The sequence below is a fragment of the Cyprinodon variegatus genome, unplaced genomic scaffold, assembly GCF_000732505.1.
Source record: "Cyprinodon variegatus isolate N-32 unplaced genomic scaffold, C_variegatus-1.0 Scaffold114, whole genome shotgun sequence".
NCBI classification, from domain to species: domain Eukaryota; kingdom Metazoa; phylum Chordata; class Actinopteri; order Cyprinodontiformes; family Cyprinodontidae; genus Cyprinodon; species Cyprinodon variegatus.
The window spans coordinates 935,711-941,240 of NW_015150567.1; the positions used below are offsets into that span (position 1 = coordinate 935,711).

Below are 5,530 nucleotides of genomic sequence, written 5' to 3' on the forward strand. Positions count from 1 at the left end.
TTGAACTAATAGATTCTGCAGAGTGGGAGAATAGAGATAGAATGAAGCAAAATGATGAAATAGGGGTCCCTATGTCCTCCAGCAGTCTTAGCCTATAGCAGCTTAACTTTTAAGATGGCTCAGGATTCTTCATACCCCTTTTCAGACAATTTCCAATAATCGATGTATTTTCTCTGGCTGAATATACACACAGGTTTATTTGGTGGAGGGTTTTGCTTCTATTTATGTTCAAGTGAATTTAGTTGGTTTGGAAATTTGTGTTTCATTTAATTCCTATTCATTCTTTCAGTCATTGGTATACCAACTGGATTTATTTTGAAATTAACAAAGAAAGTAAAACAAAAAAACAAATTTGAGAGATAAGTTTATGATAAAAAGGTACTTTTAAAATAATTTAATTGACTTTCTTAAAAAAAAAAAAAAAAAGGTAAAGGAAATGGATTTATCCGACTACACTGATCTAAAAAGGAAGAAGTCTTCTCTGTGAGGGATCAATATCCTGCCACAGGAAGTGCTTTTATTTCTACAGCAGCTCGCGCTCGGTGCCGCTGCTGCGGCGGCGCGCGCTTTACGCACCGCAGCAGGAGGAGGAGGAAGTGTGATCAGTCGATGTCTGACCTGCCGCTGCTCTGCTCCCCGCTGAAAACACGATGCTGTCCGGGCGTTATGTGATCCAGGAACTTCTGTGAGCGGCATTAAAAGGTAACAACCGAACCATTACTGCGGACTTTCCTCCACTCAGGGCTCCTCTATAGCGCGGAAAGTCACCTGTGAGGGTCACGGTGGGTTTGGCCAGGTGAGCTTTACCTGAAACGCCCCGCTGGGTGGGCTGACGACTCACTAAAGAAAAATAAGGTCAATCATTTATCAAACAAACTAAACAAATCGCCTTATTAGATACTTTATTTCCTGCATTTTATCTGTTTTTCATCTCTTGCGTAAATATTTGGGTCACATTTAGTAATTCCTCTCCTTTGTTGCTCATTAAAGCATTCACTAAAGAGTTTAGTTTTCTATGGTCGCTGCTTTCTGTTAAATTAGTCCTAAATCTAAAGAAAGAAGCAGCTTCTTATAGCAAAGGATGAAAAAATAAAATAAAAACTGGACTTCACCTTTTTAAAGGTGCCACTGGGCATTTAAATGATGTCACTCATAAACAGACCAATTTTTCTCACATGTGTTGCTTTGGTTGCTTTAGTCCCAGTTTCCTGCACATCATCTCATCACTGAACATGTTTCGCTTCATATCAGTGTGAAGGAACCACAGACTTTGAAACACTTTCAGGAAATAGCTTTATGTCTTGTTCTGACAAGACTGTGGTGATGCAGTTTCTCAACCCAGAGGCTGGAAGGAGGGGAAACCAGTCTTTACTTCACATTATTCACTTCTTGCTTTCCTAAACCTTGTATTGCAGCTTGTAATTCTCTCTAAAAAGAGAATAAAGCTCCAACTTAAATAAATCAGATTAAGTTTGCCCAACTTAATCCACTTTAAATGGTCTAACTTGATAAAATAAACTAAATAAATAGGCAAACTTATTTAAATTACCAATTGAAACAATTAATTTAAGTAGGAGCTGCATTCTTTTATTAAAATATATAGTAGGCAGTGTGATCACAGTAAGGAATAAAACATGAAGTAAGAAGTTTAAAACTGATCGGATGAACAGAAATGCTTTGATGTTCAGCAGAGGATTAACCCAGCATCATCCTGAAACGTTTGTGGTTTGTAGGGATTTTTTTTGTTGTACTTTTATCATCTTTAAACGCTGTTATTTCTTCTTTGTGGTCTGTGGGGCTTTTTTTTGTTGTTTTTATCCAATAACGGTGACCTGATTTAGGAATGAGAGCAGAACGCGCTCAGGCTCTCCTGCAAATCCGATACCAGATATGTCTGCATGTCGAAGCAGGAGTATTAAATCCTTTGAACTGCTTTGTCAGATTCCTCTTAGCAACATAGAAAAATACAAATAACATGTTTCAACTGATGCATTTAATTGTATTAGTCCTACTGCAAAAGGCCTCTTAGATGAGAATGCACTGATTAAAGAAAACGGAACAACTGAAGGAAACTGGGAATGCCCTGAAATAAGTCTGATATCTGCAAAAACAAACAGAGATCTGATTAAATTGGGCTGCATCTGAAGTCTCTGATACAACAAAGCTGGTAGCAGCATTCCTCGCCGTCATTTCGTCCGCTTCAGCATTTCTATCCATCAACACCTGTATCCGTTCAGAGTGCAAAAACATCAACTGAGGGCGAAACCTGTCATGCACAAGTTTTTTTCCATTTTATCAATATTTTTTCAGCTGCAAAATATTCTTATGTTTAAGCTTTAAGTTCATGTTAGTCATTGTTTAATAGAATACGGGTTAGTTTTGTTTTGACTCGTTCTCTTTTTAGGTTATATGACTTGATCAAGAATTTTTTTCCTGATATTCAAAGCAAGTATGGAGGATATGTGCTGATGTTGTATTGTTCAATATTGTTATCACCATTACTCAAAGCTGCACTATTGGAAATGAAAATATTGCATCACAACAATCCTAATGTAAACATCAATATATCATAGTTTTAATCAGGATATGAAGCTCTGGAAGTCTCACCTGCAACCAATCGTATGGCTCCTTTTCTCCATGCGAGTCTCTCCAGGCTAAAATGTGTTTACTTTTTTTTTTTTTGGGTGATGTCATGATGTTTGCTAATATCCCAAACTCTTTCATTATACAATCTGTGTTGAATTTCCAGAAGTCAGTTGATCTGGTGCAAACATTTATACCCATCCAATATATATACGGTGATATACTGTATATTTATATATTGTTAATGCACCTTTTTCCTCCTTGTTTGCACCTTCTTTAATATGTGACCAGTGAATTTCTCCACTGTGAGATCAATAAAGCTCATCTAATCTAATCCAATACAATTGTTTCTCAAAAACAAAAGACTTAAATGTTTCTAACATTTTATTTCTAATGTTAAACAAGCATTAGGCTTTAAAAGTTGTAGGGAAATCTTACTTAAATGTCAAATCATTCTGGCTTGAAAATATATATAAATGTACTCTTTATCAGATGATATTGTCCCAAAATTTAGAAAATTTCTATTTAAAAAATGTGTTTTTTTCCCCGTCATCTTCTGCAGGCAAGTAAGTTATACGACAGCCTGAACACCTAAATTCGGCCAATCATATATCAACGGTCATCTGTAAATCAAATTTTTTTGGTCATAGCATCTTGATTCATGTGTCGCAGCTAATATACGCAACGGTTGAAATCAGAATCCTTTCCTTTCCCATTGAGTTGCGTCCCAGTGTTCACAGGGATGGACGTCTGTGTCTTCGGCAGGCGTAGAGCTAACAGAACTGGCAGCGTTGCGAGGCAAGGGCTCAAACATGTACGGCTGGAAGCCTTCTACACCAAACCAAGCTTCTGCCGCCCTGGCGTCCTCTTCCACAACATCTTCGTCCCCGCTTTCCTCCTCTAAATAAAAAATGGACGACGGAGGAGACTCATCCACGACCTCCGACACTAAACTCTCCTCCTCTTGCATGTTTCCGCTGTCCATAGCGTTCCTTGACAGCGACGTTTCTAAGTCACCACTTTAGTGCTACTTAGTCCCAATGGAATTTCCCATTGGGAACCTGCTAGCACTAAGATGCTAACTGGTTAGCAACTTAGTGCTACTTGGTCCCAATGGAATTTCCCATTGGGAACCTGCTAGCACTAAGTTGCTAACTGGTTAGCAAGATCCTTCCAAGAAACCGGCCACAATCAAACTTGTTTGTGAACCTTCCAGCACAACAATCCCGCCCCCTTGATAAACAACCAATCACATTCACTTTATTCACTCTTGTAAAGTCGTACCCCTCTTGGGAGAATTCGGAAATGAAACGATTGGAACAGCCGCTTCCCTAAGACTTTAAAGTAAATAATCTAATGGTAAAAAAATTCTGATGATGATTATAAAAAATAATAGATAACCTCTTTATTGAAGTCTTTCTTTGGGAATTTCATTATAAAGTACTGGCTCTATCATTAGGATCATGACCTGAATCAATATTTAATTTTTGTCGACGTAATCAGATCAATAATCATTTAATCAACATGACTCAGCCACGGAACAGGCTTCAACAAGAGATAACCTGACTTTTGTTTAGTTTTTTGGAAATGTAAGATGCTTATTATGGTTGTCAAAGTATCATTACTCCTAAAACCACAGATATGCAGATGGAAACAACACATGTGTTGCAGCTTTCGAGAGTGCAGCGTACAAGGTTGCTACTGACAACCAGAACTCGTCCAGCCTGCACACAGAGAACTAACCTGTAATGTGGAATCAAAGCAATGATGGAGCAGGGCGTCCTGCAGCTCTGATGACAGTGAAGGTGGTGAAAAGTTGGTGTAGACAGTCGTACTTTTCTGGCATCTCATCAATCGAGAAGAACTTATTAAAACTTTCAAGCAGGCGTCTGAGGTGAGAGGCAGGATTTCACTTCATAGTTTGAAGGGATGTTTCATAACTTTCCTTAAAGACCTAAACTCTGAAACTAATGCATACCAGACTCTTAAGCCTGGTTTATGCGTGACCCGCCCGTAAGGGCCTCACAGCCAAATTACGTCATTTTGGACTTTCTCAGCCCTCTGGACTGCGTGCGGTCAGAATTTTCGCACAGATATCCTTGGAATATTTGTAACTACACGGACAGACCTGCGCGAAAAACATGGCGAGCAAGCAGCAGCTCCAGCTGGCGACGATTCGTAACTGCAAACATCTAGAGACATCCCGAATTTTAGCTCATAACTATCACGACAATAAACAGATTGTGGAAAAACTCCAGGAAAGAAAGGACTGCTGCTCCTACACGGCATGAAGAGGCTTTGACAAAGTTGTAAACAGCCGTGTTTTCTACTTCCTCCTGTGGTGTTGTGAGCTTGCTGTTTGGCCTGAACACACAGGAAAAGCCGTACGGAGCATAAATGCTGCAGACTCTGTGACCTGCGGCACATTTTCCATGCGGAATGTCTGCGCTTCAGGTATAATGAGTCCTTTAGAAAAAGAAAAGAAATTAGGAACCAACCTACTCTGTGTCTAAACGTATGTTTGTTTTAGATCGTTGGTTCTGGACTCACAGTCGAGTATTTGTTGTCTTCAAACTTTGGACCTTCATTTATCATGCTCAAAGAGACTGGTTTTGACTTTTTCGGTAAAATAATCTGATAAGAGCTTAAAGTGAGTTGAGTGCTGTAAGTTTCCGGGACCACGCTGTCCTCTGATGGTTGGATAAACACTTTAGCTCCTTGACCAACGCTGACAGCAGCCTTCACATGTAGGGAAGGCTGTGCTTGGAGCACATCGTGCTTTGTTGCCTAAAACCTACTGTTACTGTGAGCCCCAGTTAATGTGTTAATAGTATATAATAATGTGTGTGTGTGTATATATATGTGTGTGTGTGTGTATATATATGTGTGTGTGTGTGTATATATATGTGTGTGTGTGTGTATATATATGTGTGTGTGTGTGTATATA

General features: G+C 39.1%; 1 protein-coding gene across 4 annotated transcripts in view; it reads left to right on the plus strand.

Moving 5' to 3' along the window:
• Window positions 1–571: 571 nt before the first annotated feature.
• Window positions 572–5,530, plus strand: part of LOC107085039 (multiple C2 and transmembrane domain-containing protein 2-like) — an 80,228-nt gene continuing 75,269 nt past the window's right edge. For 2 of the 4 annotated variants that reach the window (XM_015375168.1, XM_015375171.1), the window contains exon 1: window positions 572–702. The gene's annotated coding sequence lies outside the window, so the exon portion shown is untranslated. Of the gene's footprint in view, window positions 703–775; window positions 797–5,530 lie in introns of those variants that run through there. The other 2 variants (XM_015375169.1, XM_015375170.1) reach the window with 2 other exon arrangements.